The following is a 14,683-nucleotide window of genomic DNA, read 5'->3' on the forward strand; positions in this document are numbered from 1 at the left end:
TACCTCCAAATACAGTCGCCCTGGGAGTTCAGGCTTCAACCTGTGTATTTGGGAGACAGGCGGGAACATGCAATTTAGCTCGCAGCCTCATCCATCCCATCCCTGCTCCATGCTTTTACCTGACCACTCCTACAGCTCTTTTCTTTTTTTTTTTTTTTTTGAGACAGAGTCTCACTCTGTCGTCCAGGCTACAGTGCAGTGGCAAGATCTCAGCTCACTGCAACCTCCGCCTCCCAGGTTCAAGCAATTCTCCTGCCTCAGCCTCCTGAGTAGCCAGGCTAATCCAAAAAAAAATTAGCCAGGCATGGTGGTGAGCACCTGTAGTCCCAGCTACTCAGGAGGCTGAGGCAGGAGAATCGCTTGAACCTGGGAAGCTGAGGTTGCAGTGAGCTGAGATTGCACCACTGCACTCCAGCCTGGGCGACAGAGTGAGACTTTCTCAAAAAAAAAAAAAAAAAAAAAGGGCCAGGTGCGGTGGCTCAAGCCTGTAATCCCAGCACTTTGGGAGGCCGAGGCGGGTGGATCACGAGGTCAAGAGATCGAGACCATCCCGGTCAACATGGTGAAACCCCGTCTCTACTAAAAATACAACGAGCTGGGCGCGGTGGCTCAAGCCTGTAGTCCCAGCTACTCAGGAGGCTGAGGCAGGAGAATTGCCTGAACCCAGGAGGCGGAGGTTGCGGTGAGCCGAGATCACGCCATTGTACTCCAGCCTGGGTAACAAGAGCGAGACTCCGTCTCAAAAAAAAAAAAAACAAAGGGAAACTTGGACACAGACATGCACAGAAGAAGGACCATGTGACCATGAAGGCAGAGATCAGAGAGATGCTTCTAGAAGCCAGGGAAGACTGCCAGTAACGACCAGAAGAAGCCAGGAGACAGGCCTGGGACAGATTCTCCCTGAAGGCTCCCAGAAGGGACCAACCCTGACGACACCCTCGTGGTGGACTTCTAACCTCCAGGGCTGGGAGGTGGCACGTTTCTGCTGCTGACTGCAGTGACTCACGCCTGGCATCCCAGCATTTTGGGAGGCCAAGGCAGGAGAACTGCTTGAGCCCAAGAGTTTGAGACCAGCCTGGGTAGCACTGTGAGACGCCGTCTGTATAAACAAATATAAAAAAGTAGCCGGGCATGGTGGCGTGCACCTGTAGTCCCAGCTGCTCGGGAGGCTGAGGTGGGAGGATCACTTGAGCCCAGAAGGTTGAGGCTACAGTGACCTGCGATCATACCACTGTGCTTCAGCCTGGGCAACACAGCAAGATCTCATCTCTGAAACATAAATAAATAAATCCATAGAGTCGCTATTGCTAAAGCTGTCCTGTTTGTGGTGATCTGTTACAGGAGCCTAGGAAATTCACATAGGGAGTCAGGACACGGGGCGAGGAAGGAAGCAGAGATGGGGGCGGGACCCTGAGCCACCAAACTTTAGGGAAGCCATTTACAGGAAACAGCAACTGACAGGGTGGACGTCTAGCTGGGTTCCCCATCGAGGAGCCACCTGAGATGCCAGGGACAATGGCTGACACCTCCATGTCCCAGCCTGAGCACCTTCCATGTGTAGCTCATGTAATCCCAATAACCATTTGGGGAAGGGGTTATTGTACCCTTGAAGTGTGGGATGCTTGTACCCACACTTCACAGAGGAGGGAAGAGAGGTCCCATCATTGAAGAGACATACCCAGGGACACTCAACTGGTCAGGAGGCTTGAACCCAGGCAGGCAGGCCCCCCAGGTGGGGCTTGGTGGGCTGTGGGGGGACCCTGGAGGCCATAAGTGCCCCCACTTCTGGGCCCACACCACATCTGAGTGACTATGCATCCTCAGAGCTGTCACACCTGGCAGTTCTGGACCTGAGGCCAGGTGAGCCCACACCTGTGTCTGTCCCCACCTGGCACCTCTCAGTAGTCTCAGGTCACCCTATTTGTCTGCCTGTCTTTCTTTTTTCTTTCTTGTCGCTCTCTTTTTTTTTTCTTGAGATGGAGTTTCGCCCTTATTACCTGGGCTGCAATGCAATGGTGAAATCTTGGCTCACTACAACCTCTCCCTCCCAGGCTCAAGCAATTCTCCCGCCTCAGCTTCCAGAGTAGCTGGGATTACAGGCATGCGCCACAATGCCCGGCTAATTTTGTATTTTTAGTAGAAACAGGGTTCTCCATGTTGGTCAGGCTGGTCTCAAACTCCTGACTTTAGGTGAGCCACCCGCCTTGGCCTCCAAAAGTAATGGGATTACAGGCGTGAGCCACTGCAACCAACCTCCTTTTTTTTTTTTGGAGACAGAGTCTTGCTCTGTCAGTCAGGCTGGAGTGCAATGGTGCACACTCGGCTCACTGTAGCTCCACCTCCCAGGCTCAAGTGATCCTCCCACCTTAGCCTCCCGAGTAGCTGGGACTACAGGCACACACAACGCCTGGCTAATTTTTGTATTTTTTGTAGAAATGAGGTTTCACCATGTTGCCCGGGCTAGTCTTGAATTCCTTGGCTCAAGCAATCCTCCCGCCTCAGCCTCCCGAAGTGCCGGAACTACAGGTGCACCCAGTAATCCATTGCACCCAGCCATAGGTGACCCTATTTCACCCATGGGAAATGGGGCTGCACACCTGCCTGGATGCTTGCATCTGAGCCCTACGTCTGTCTCAAGTCACGGGTGGGTGCGGCAGGGTGGGCCACTGAGGCCCAGACTCTGTCCTCAGGTGCCCTGGGATGGGAATGGGGAGGGCAACAGGAGGAGAGGCGGCTGCTGGAGGAGAGGGGGCGCCTCTAGCCTGCCCTAGCCTGCGGTTGCCATGGCAACTCTGCGCGCTTGAGTGGGTGGGAGTCTGAGTGCCTTGGGTGAGAGGGGGTGGGGAACCAAGGTGGGGATCTGGGATCTGGGATCTGGGCCCCCCTCCTGGTCTCCTCCCTTCCTGGCAGCAGCCAGCCCCTCCACACCTTACCCTCTGGCTACGTCTCCCACCTCTGGCCTACATCCCAAACCCAGCTGCCCATGAGCCTGTCTCCTCCAGGAAGCCCTTGGGCATCCAACAGGTCCCTAGGGAAGTGGCAGGCCCCGGGGTAACTATGAAGGAGTGGTAAGCTGGGAGTCAAAGCTCCTGGGTTTCAATCTGCTGTGTAGCTTCAGAACAGGCACTTGGCCTCTCTGAACCCATTTCCCCATTGCTATTCAAGGGCTAACAGACCTACCTCGCAGAGACAGAGGGTGTGCCCAGAGAGGGCCCGGGTACATGGTCCTCGGACAGGGCAGGGTTCTCACCGCATCTTCAGCCCCCGCCCCATCCCCCAGCTCAGCAGATGGCAGCCCAGTCCCTCCAGGTACTCAAGAACCGGACAGTCACCCTGGATCCCCCTTCCCTCATAGCACATCCAGCCCTGGCAGGTCCTGGGCTACTCCTTCAGGGACAGCTCACCTCTCAGCTTCTCTCTGGTTCAGCCCCGTCACCTCTGGGCTGGACCCCACTTCCCCACCTCGCTGTCTACAGTACGTTTCCCCCATGGCCGCCAGAGGGCGCTTGTGAGCCTCTAAACCAGCCACTTCTGCTCAGAACCCTCCATGGCTCCCACTTCATTCAAGCAAAAGCCACAGTCCATCGTACATAGGCTCCTTGGAGAAAGCCTGATGACCTCTCAAATCTGGGATGGGTGGGTGCAGTGGCTCACACCTCACACCTGTAATCCCAGCACTTTGGGAGGCTGAGGCGGGCTGACTGCTTGAGCTTAGAAGTTCCAGACCAGCCTAAGCAACAGGGTGAAACCCTGTCCCTACGAAAAATACAAAAAGTTAGCCGGGCATGGTGGCACATACCGGTGGTCCCAGCTCCTTGGGAGGCTTAGGTAGGAAAATCTCTTGGGCCTGGGAAGTGCAGGTTGCAGTGCAGTGAGCTGAGATTATGCCACTGCACTCCAGCCTGGGCAACAGAGCAAGACCCCATCTCAAAAATGGGGAACACCAGGTGCTGTCCTGCCTCAGGGCCTTTGCACGGGCCATTTCTCTCTTCCCCAGATCCCCTCGCAGCTCCTCCTGCATCTTCCTTTCGGTCTTTCCTCAAACATCACCAGCCCAGGAAGGTCCTGTCAGCCCCAGCACTCCTGTACCTTGTCCCGGCTTGATTTCTCCGTGATACCCATCACCAGCATGCCATGTATTTTAATTTAGTTGCTTATTAACTCTCTGCCACTAGCATGGTTCCCGATGCTGGCTCTGCAGGGTGGGGTTTCCATACTGCACTCGGCACAGCGCCTGGCCCCAGCAGGAAGCTGAAATATAATTGTTCAATGAAGAACCTTTAAAAGGTCATCCTGGAGCTGGGCGCAGTGGCTCAGCCTGTAATTCTAGCACTTTGGGAGGCCAAGGCAGGAGGACTGCTTGACGCCAGGAGTTGGAGACCAGCCTGGGCAACACAGTGAGATCCTGTCTCTACAAAGATTTAAAAATTAGCCGCACATGGTGGCACAAGCCTGTGGTCCTAGCTAATCGGGAGGCTGCGGCGGCAGGATCATTTGAGCCCAGGAGGTCAAGGCTGCAGCGAGCTGCAATCACTCCACAGCGCTCCAGCCTGGGTGACAAACAAGACTCCATCTCTAAACAAAATTAAAATAAAATAAAGGTCACCCCGGCCACCAAGCAGCACTGGACTGCAGAGCGGCGGGGGTCGTTCAAATAATCCCCTGACGCCAGATGTCTTCTCCCTCATGTCCCATCTATCTGCCACCTCTGTCCCCTCCAATCTCTACCTGAGGCCAGAACAATCTCTGCAAAATGAAAATCCAATTACACCCCTCCCTGCCTACAACCCTCCATGGCTCCCTATTGCCCGTGACGCTCTCACATGGCATCTCAGGCCCTGTTGTCCTCCCGCCTCCCCATCACCTCTATTCAGCGCCTGTCTGTCTCTCACACACACGGTTCTTACTCTGCTCTGCCTCCAAAGGGCTCTTCCCTGAGTACAGTGTCGGATCGCACACCCGCTCTCACAGCACACAGGGCCTCCATGTTTCGCTCCCCTAATTGGACTCGGATTCAGCTATTAAACGTCTCTTCCCCACCATCGGGGGACTCCGGGGAAAAGTACCACTGTGGGTTGGGCTGGCTCTTGTCGCGTGCCCAGCCCTGGGCAGGGAGTAAATGCTTGTTCATTTGTTTAATGAATGAAGATGAAATAGCCCCAAAAAGCAGGTCCTCCATTCAGTGGATGGTTCTGAGCTCCCAACTGGCCACAAGTGCAATGGAGGAAGGTGTGCCTGAGAGGGGTGTATGCGTGGGTGCAACTACAGACAGGGCGGCCAGGAAATGCCTCCCCTAGGAAGTGACATTTCAGCAGGGGTCTTGAGAAGGTGAGCCATCCAGGTACCCGGGGAAAGAGCACTGTGGGCAGAGCGAACGGCACGTGCAAAGGTCCTGGGGTAGGAATGTGCTGAGATATGGCTGGAGCCCTGCCAGCAAGGGAAGAGTGGAAGGAGGTGAGGGCGGCTGGGGAGGGGCCACAGGGTGGGTCATGAAGGGCCTTGTGGACCTCAGGGAGGACTTCAGCTTTCTTTTCTTCCTTTTTTTTTTGAGATGGAGTCTCACTATCGCCCAGGCTGGAGTGCAGTGGCACATTCTTGGCTCACTGCAACCTACTGGGTTCAAGTGATTCTCCTGCCTCAGCCTCCCAAGTAGCTGGGATTACAGGCATGTGCCACCACACCTGGCTAATTTTTGTATTTTTTTAGTAGAGACGGGGGTTTCACCATATTGGCCAGGCTGGTCTGGAACTTCTGACCTCGTGATCTGCCTCCCAAAGTGCTGGGATTAGGTGTGAGCCACCACAACGGGCAACTTTGGCTTTCTAAAGAGGTGGGAGCCGTGGGGGAATCCTAAACAGAGGGGGGATGGGATCCGGCACGGCGTTCACAGGCGTCCTCTGGCCACAGAGGCAGCGATCAGACTGTGTGTGGGGAGGGTTGCTGCGAGTTGAGCGCACTCCCTGCCCCACCTGCCCCTTGCCTTTTGTCTACAGGGCAGTCAAAGCCAGAAACCTGAAGCTTCCGCCAGAGCTGGCTGCTTCCAGCCCCCACCTTGCTGGTTGCCTCCTGGCCTCCGGGCCTCCCTTCCCGCCCCCTGTGGTTCTCTCCCATGCAGCAGCTAGAGGGAGCTCACGCTAAACATTCTCACCTGCCATCTGGATCCTGACCCAAACCTCCTAGCCCACCCCCACCCCCACCACAGGCCCTGGCGAACCCAAGGACAAACCAAACACAGACTCACGGCCACAAGGCCAGCCACCAGCCTCCAGCCTCCAGCCTCTCTCCTTGTGCAGCTGTGAAACATCTCTCCTTCGTCCCCTTTGAGCCACTACCATCTCTCTGACCTCAGGGCAGCCCCTCTCTCTCACAGATGCTCCTTCCCCCTCCACTGTGCCTCTCCTCCCCTTCCAGGTTGCAGCTGGGAAGCCCCCTCCTCGGGGAAGCCTTCCCTGACTTGCACCTCTGCTGCGCTCACCATCTTGGCAGGTCTGTACTCCAGTGGCCTGTGGTCTGTTTCCACTCCAAAGTGTCCACTGTCCAGCCCCAAGCTTTGCACTCTGAGCTCAACAGGGCAGAGCAGAGCTGAAGAGTTCTAGAAGCTAGGGCCTGAGCAGAGGGCACAGAGGCGGGACCCCCCTGCCCCATCAGATCCTGGTAGTGAAGGGCAGGGTGGGGACTTCACAGACCAGGAGAGGAAGGCATGGTGCCTAGCCGGGCAGGAGCAAAGAGGCCCCAGACACAGCGCCCTTTAGTCGAAGGTTCAAATCCCGGCTGTGCATCATCTCAGCACGACAGGACACCCACGTCACTCCTCTCAGTTCTGTCTCTCCACGGGGAAGCTGGGGAATGAGAGCCTCCCAGGGTGGCTGTGGGGCTTAGAAATAATTTTCGGCAATTCCACACATCTTTTTTAGAGCATCTTTATGTGCCAGACACTGAGGGGCTGGGTACAAAAAAGTCGATTCTATAGCATACCAGTGCTGTGGAAGAAGATAAAGCCAGGAAAAGTGGCTGTGAGTTTGTGTGGGTTTGGAAGTGCTGTTTTTTTATCGTATTTTTAAAGATAGGGTCTCACTCTGTTGCCCAGGGTGGAGTGCAGTGGCTCGATCATAGCTCACTGCAGCCTCTGATTCCTGAGCTCAAGGTATCCTCCTGCCTCGGCCTCCCACGTAGCTGGGACCACAGGGCACGTGTCACCACACCTGGCTAATTTTTCATTTTTTTGTAGATATGGGGGCCTCGTCATGTTGCCCAGGCTGGTCTCAAACCTCTGGCCTCAAGTGATCCTCCCACTTCATCCTCCCAAAGTTCTGGAATTACAGGCATGAGCCACTGCGCCCGCCATTGCAATGTTATTTTATCTCATTTATTTATTTGAGATAGCGTCTTGTTCTGTCACCCAGGCTGGAGTGCATTGGCGTGATCTGGGCTCACTGCAACCTCTGCCTCCTGGATTCAAGTGATTCTCCTGCCTCAGCCTCCTGATTAGCTGGGATTATTGGCACCCACCACACACTGCTAATTTTTGCATTTTTAGTAGAGATGGCGTTTCACCATATCGGTCAGGCTGGTCTTGAACTTCTGACCTCAGGTGATCCACCTGCCTTGGTTTCCCAAAGTGCTGGGATTACAGGCATGAGCCACTGTGCTTGGCCGTTACAATTTTAAAAAGGATGATCAGGAAAGGCCATCTCCCCTGGAGAAGATGACATTTCAGCAAAGCCCTGTGAATTCGAGGGAGCAGCATGCATGCAGGTGTTCAGTTCAGGGGAGGTAGAAGAGTGTCCTAGGCAGGGGGCACAGCCCGTGCAAAGGCCCTGGGGCTGGACCGTGCCGGTATGTTTGCATAACGACGGCAGCTGCCTCAAGGAAGCGGGTGGGGAGGTGGCGGGGAGAGTGGGAGGAGGTGAGAGGAGGGAGGTGCTGGGAACAGACTGTGCGGGACTCGCCTTGCACTTTAAGCACACAACTGCTCCCCAAATGGGGCCACCCTTCTCTGGAGGGGCTGAATCCCTGGGTCGCCCAACCTTCACCCCCAGGGGCCACTGGGGGGCATTGTGGGGCAAGGGTTGGCCAACCATGGTCTGGTTGCCACCTGCCTTTGTACAGCTGGTGAGCTAAGAATGGTGTTTACATTTTTAAAGGTTTGGGGAGAAGAGAAGAGAGAACAGGCCACAGAACCTGCCCATGGCCGACAAGGCTTGCAGTACTTCCCATCTGGCTTTCTACAGAAAAGTCAGCCAACTCTCTATTTTATTTACATATACATTTTGTTGAGACAGGGTCTCACTCTGTTGCCCAGGCTGGAGTGCTGTGGCGCGATCACAGCTCACTGCAGCTTCGACCTCCCAAGCTCAAGTGATCCTCCTGCCTCAGTCTCCCGAGTAGCTGGGACAACAGGCATGTGGCACTATGCCCAGCTAATGTTTTATTCTATAAAGATGGAGGTCTCGCTTTGTCGCCCAGGCTGGTCTCGAACCCCTGGACTCAAGCCATCCTCCGGCCTCAGCCTCCCGAAGTGCTGGGATTACAAGCATGAGCCATCTTACCCCGCTGGCAACCTCTACTCTGCAGCCATCCCTGCCAACCCAGGACAATTCCGCCCCCCATGCCAGTAGGTTTAGTAACGTCTGGAGACTTTCCAAGGTGTTACAACTATGGAGGTGAGGTGTCACTGACATTTAGCGGGCAGAGGCCAGGGTGGACCCTGAGCATCAGATACCACAGAGAGAATGCTGCAGCCCCAAAGTCAGGACTATGGAAATCGGCTGGGAAACCCTTTCTGGGAAAGCCAGCCCCGGCCCCATCACCTCCTCAGGGGACAGGAAGGAGAAGCCACCTGACTTCCTGGCCTGGCTGTTTGTGACCTGCAGGGTATTTTTAGCTTCTGATGGAGGGGCACTGGCTATTCTGAGTTTTGGGGATCAGGAGCAAGGCTATTTCTGGCCTTGGCGTCTATTAATTGAAATTTTTTTTTTTTTTTTTTTTTTTTTTTTTTAGAGACAGGTTTTCTCCATGTTGGTCAGGTTAGTTTCGAACTCCTGACCTCAGGTGATCCGCCCACCTCAGCCTCCCAAAGTGTTGGGATTACAGGCGTAAGCCACTGCGCCCGGCTTATTTATAGAATTTTTATCTTCCCCCACATTTTGGAGTAGGAGGCAGGAAAGGCAGGGCCTTTTTTTTTTTTCTTTAGAGTCAGGATCCTGCTCTGTCACCCAGGCTGGAGTGCACTCAGGCAATCCTAGCTCACTGCAGCCTCAAACTTCTGGGCTCAAGCGAACCTCCCCCCTGAGCCTCCTGAAGAGCTGAGACTACAGGTGCTTATCATGACACCTAACTATTTTTTAAAAATGTTTTTGGAGACTATGTTGGGCAGGCTAATCTCAAATTCTTGGCCTCAAGCGATCCTCCCACCTTGGCCTCCCAGCATGCTGGGATTACAGGTGTGAGCCACCACATCCGGGCCAGGTAAGACTTCTGAACACACACTGTGGACCAGCCATGACTGCTGGCACCTGGGATTCCCAAAACAAAGCAAATCACAACATCCTCGAGCCCTCGGATCCTCCTCACAGACAAAGACAGTAAACAAACAAGCACAGAATATCAGGAAATTACAGCCTAGTGAAGAGCCGTCCGCTGTACTAAACCTCAGGAGGGGTGTGGGAAGCTGCAATTTTGCAGAAGGTGCATGGTGGTAAATGTTACTCGGGAGGTGATATTTCAAGATGGTGAGGAGCAAAAGTCTTGCAAACATCTGGGGGAGGGTCCTAGGTGGCACCAACAGCCAGTGCCAAGGCCCTGGGGTAGGATCAGGCTTAGCACGTTGGAGGAGCAACCAGGATGGGGGAGGTGTCCCAGGAAGACCATGAAGGACCAGACCCCAGGACAGCCCAACCCGGGGTGCTACTACAGTCAGCATCTGGGGCTGCCCTAGAAGCAGAGACATGCGCCTTCTCCCCTACTCCCATGAGAGGAGAGTTTTGTTTTTTTTGTTTTGGTTTTTTTTTTTTTTGAGACTGAGTCTCACTCTCGCCCAGACTGGAGTGCCGTCTCAGCTCACTGCAACCTCTGCCTCCTGAATTCAAGCGATCCTTCTGCCTCAGCCTCCTGAGTAGCTGAGATTACAGCGCCCATCACCACGCCCAGCTAATTTTTGTACTTTTAGTAGAGACGGAGTTTCACCATGTTGGCCAGGCTGGTCTCAAACTCCTGACCTCAGGTGATTCACCTGCCTCAGCCTCCCAAAGTGCTGGGATTACAGGTGTGAGCCACCGCACCCCACTGACAGGAGAGCTTTGATGGAAACCCTACATGTGTTGCTAGACCGTGAGCTCCACAAAGACAGGACATGGCCGCCACACCCCATGGCGCCGGGCATGGCACTGGGTAGCAAAAGTGCTTGGCGAATGTGTGCAGATTGCATGACAAGGTGCACCCCACCTCGCTCCAAGGAGTCCCGAGCACGCAACTGCAGGTGCGCACGAGATGCAGACAGCCCCATGTGTGCACGCAGCTGCAGGTGCGCACGAGATGCAGACAGCCCCATGCATGCACGCAACTGCAGGTATGCACGAGATGCAGACAGCCCCATGCGTGCACGCAACTGCAGGTGCACACAACTGCAGGTGCACAGGAGATGCAGACAGCCCCATGCGTGCACGCAGCTGCAGGTGCGCACGAGATGCAGACAGCCCCATGTGTGCACACACAGCTGCTGCTCCTTGCAGCCCCGCCCCCACAGCACGACCACCCCCTCTGCAAAACACAAACACCAGCACGTAAGGGACCCCTGTGAACACTGGATGAGCCTGATGGACACGTGGCTACACTCACGATTGGCTAGATCACCATCCAGGCCACGCACACAGAGGACACCTACACACAGGTGCAGACAGACAGACACCTGGATTCCAGCGACACCAGGACCCCCTCCCACGTCTGTGCTTGGCCTCCACCCCACTCTAGGACCCATCTCTCTCCTTCCATCGGCGTGCCCAACAGCAAGTACTCTGCCCCACACCCAGCCTGGGAGGTGCTGTCTGTCTTTCCAGGGCACCTCCAGGGTCACTGGGGTCAGGGCTTCAGACCCAGGGAACCCCTGCCTTGGAACCCCTCTCCTTGCCTCCCCACGGAGGGGCTGGAGGAGGGGAAGTGTCTGGCATCTGGAAATCAGATCCACGAGAGGAACCCACACAGAAACCAGACCCTTGCGTGTCCTTGGCCACACGTCTCCCGGGGAGGCAGGATGGGTGGGGGGCAAAGCCGATGCTGCGGCGGGGACGGCACTGCCCCCACTCCTCCTGCTCCCCTTCAGGGCACCCGCTGCCACCCTGCCCACCAAGATGCCTTCACTGGGGCGGAAGGAACACATGCTCTGCCACCAGCCTGGCAGGGCAGGGAGAACGCAGATGCCCCGAGACGCACACATCATTCATGCGGCCTCGCTTGCAGGTGGAGACGCCACAAGCCAGGAGCCCACACCGCTAGATGCAAACACACTCCCTAGCCGCCGAGGCGCCTGCAGGCCCCTCCCCAGCATGCCCACAGGGTCCTCCCAGGCTGCTCAGGAGAAAGAGCTCCCCTGGGCAGGTTGGGAATAGACGCTGGGCTTCCAGTCCCCCCCCCCACCTCCTCCCTGCAGGCCCCACAGCCCAGGTGTGCTGGTGGCCAGTTCCCCATCCTCCCCAACCCTGGGTGCCAGCTTCACCCCCAAGGGCAGGCATCAGTGTGGGGGACTCAGGGTACGCAAGCCCCTAGAAGTGGGGATAGAGATGGGCGCCCCTTGGAGAAAGAGAGGGCCTGCGGGGGGTTGTCCTGGGGCAGGTGCCACACACACAAAGGGTGGACAAAGCACGGCCACATGGGAGGTCACCAAGCTGGGGAGGAAAATGGTGGCAAGAGCAGCGGGAGGGCTGGCACCCACATGTGAGTGCACACGTATGTGGCTCCGTGCACGGGGGCGATCACCGCCAGCCATGGAATTAGTTTCCTTTTCCAAATTCCAGATGATTTTTCATCTCTGTAATTAATGGGCAAGTCAGTTCTGAACGGCATGGCAGGCAAATTACTAGTTAGAAAAATCAAGGATAATTTTCTCGATATGATAATGAAGGTTGTATTCCTACTCTTATTCTCCCTGTTTTCATCCTACTTTTAAATAATAAGTTTGGCATTAGTGGGAGGGGAGCAGGGAGGAAGAAGTCACCTGTCCCCCAAAGCCGTGGCCTCGCAGGGGCCCACGCAGAGTTGCCTGCACACACCCACCCCCACCCCCCTCACCCCCAGCCTGTGGGACAGATTGGAGAAGAGGATGAGGGGTATGGACCCTCCTTGGGGGTGATCGACTTAGGGGGCCAGGCCCTGGAGAGCAGGTGGGGGCAGGGAGCCTCCAGGCTATGAGCCAGGGTGAAGAGGTGGGGTCTGAGGTCAGGTGAGACTCATGCCAGCCCTTGGGGTGCTAGAGATAGAAGCAGAAACCAATGGCCTGTCCCCAAACATCTCAGAGGTCAACAGCCCAGAAAAGACATAGACATCTACCCTCAGGTGTGCCCCACTGGGTCCAACTTCCTCTCCGAGGTGACTCCCTACCAGGCTAAGGAAGCCAGGGGAGCAGAGAGAGGGGAAGAGAAAGTGTGAGAGAGAGAGAGAGATAGAGAGAGAGAGGGAGAGAGCGCGCGAGCGAGCGAGCTCGAGACAGCCATCTTGGCAGCCATTTTGAACCCCTCCCCCTCCTGCCCCCGGGCACACATGTCGGGATGTGGAAGGTGGGAAGGCAAACCCAGGCTCTGGGTCCTGTGGAAGCCAGGAGGAAAGGGGGGCCCTGCCTGGAAGGGGGATCCAGGGACACCCACACAGCTGCCATGGCTGGGGGTGGAGGGGGGTTGAAACAGGAGGAAAGGGACCAGGCAGGTGCTGCCAGGGATGGGGCAGTGTGAGGACCCGGACGGGAAGTGTAGGGACAGGGGTGTATGCAGCCAGGGGGCCATCTTCAGATGGTGGCCGGGATGCATGTGAGAGATACCTGGAAGGGCATTTTCCGGACGGGGCTGGAGCAAATACAGCACACCCCGCCACCCCACCACTTCAGGCCTGACTCGTGTCCCAGGACCGTCAGATGGGAGGATGACAACCGAACCCTCGGAACTCTATACGATGCGCACCTGGGGTGGGGGTGGGGAATTGTCCTCAAAGCACGAATAATCCCGGTGGATCAAACCTGCCGGCCTCGCGTGCTTTACCCGGCACCACGGAGAGAAGAGGCTGCCCGGCTGCACCCCCTCCTCCTGACAGCGTCGCCCCCCGGGCTGCGGCCGGCTCGACACCCAGACAGACCCCTCCCCATCCCCCGCGCCACAGCCTCCCAGAGAAAAACAACCCCCTCGCCCAGCATCCTGTGGTGCCAGCCCTCGACAAGGCTCCTCCGGGGCCCGGGGCCGGCGCGCTGCGCGCACACGCACCCCCTCCGCTCACACCCAGACACCTACACAAACAGGGCGCCAAGCACCCGCGCGCACACGCACCGGGGACACGCAGGCACCGCCGCGCCGCTTCCCCACAAAGGCTGGCGCGCGCGCGGGCACACGCAGCCACGCGCGGGCACACTCGCGGTCCCCTCCCCCAGCCAGGCACCCTGCGGCCGCCAGTCCGCACCCCCGCGCCCTGGGCGCTCCGTGGGGGCAACCCCTCCCCGACCCCTAGCAAGTGGTGGTGGGGTGCGGGCCGCCCCCGACGCCCCTCCCGCTCAGGTGCGGTGCCCCGCGCCCCTCCAGCGTCCCCTCCCCCCTCGCGGCCAGGACAGGCCCGGGCTCCCATCCTTCCCGCCTCCCCTCTTCCGCGCGCCCCGCACACCTGGCCCAGGTGCGGCGTCGCCCCTCTTCCTGGGCCCGCAGACACTCACCTGTCCAGCGCCGCTCTGGGGTCGGCCCAGCGTGTCCCTCCTGCTGCTCCGCGAACCCGGGCCCCCCGCCCGGCACATCTCCCGGAGCCGGGGCAAGGGGGAAGAGGGTAGGGGGTGGCGGGGCGAGGGCGGCCTCCGTGTCCCTTCCTTCCCCAGGCCCAGCACCGCCGTCACCGACCAAAAATTGAAAAAAAAAAAAAAAAAAAAAAAAAAAAGGCAGATTACACCGATCCAAAGGCGGCCCCCTCGCGGCGGCGGAGGCTCGGGACTGGGGGCGATCGGGTCTGCGCCCCTCCCGGGGAGGGAGGCGGTGGAGGCGGCGGGGCGGGGGCGGCGTCAGAGCGCCGGGGGCTGGGGCGAGGCGGAGCGCCCCGAGGCGGCGCCGGCAGCGGCCCGCATCTCCCCCGCAGCTCCGCGGCCCCGACGGAGGCGGCACGTGTGGGCCCAGGCGACTTCCCAGCCCCCTCCGACGGCGGCGGTGGACGAGGGGTTAATGGGGCAGGCAGGGCGCCCCTGCAGGCCCCCGCCGCCCGGCGGTGCCACTCCGGGGCCTGCGCGGCCCCATCCGCCGGGGCCTCCTCGGCAGACGGCGGGGCGGGGGCGCCTCAGCGCCGACAGCTCCCGCGCCGACGGCTCGGGCTCCCCGCAGTGGCCGCGGGGGGCTCGGGTTGGGGGCGGGAGGCGCGGAGCTGGCTGAGGGGGGGCGGCGCGGCTGGAGGCGGGTGCCGCGGCGTCGCGCCCCCGGTGCGGCTGGAGGGGGGGGCGCTGGGCCGGGCCCGTGGG

The 14,683-nt window shown here is 58.0% G+C and overlaps 1 protein-coding gene across 7 annotated transcripts in view; it reads right to left on the reverse strand.

Moving 5' to 3' along the window:
* Positions 1–14,122, reverse strand: part of ADGRL1 (adhesion G protein-coupled receptor L1) — a 59,022-nt gene extending 44,900 nt beyond the window's left edge. For all 7 annotated transcript variants that reach the window (XM_032265808.1, XM_032265804.1, XM_032265807.1 and 4 more), the window contains exon 1: positions 13,901–14,122. The gene's annotated coding sequence lies outside the window, so the exon portion shown is untranslated. The remainder of the gene's footprint in view (positions 1–13,900) is intronic.
* Positions 14,123–14,683: the final 561 nt, after the last annotated feature.

The sequence above is a fragment of the Sapajus apella genome, unplaced genomic scaffold, assembly GCF_009761245.1.
Source record: "Sapajus apella isolate SASKATOON/1434 unplaced genomic scaffold, GSC_monkey_1.0 scaffold152, whole genome shotgun sequence".
Taxonomy (NCBI): domain Eukaryota; kingdom Metazoa; phylum Chordata; class Mammalia; order Primates; family Cebidae; genus Sapajus; species Sapajus apella.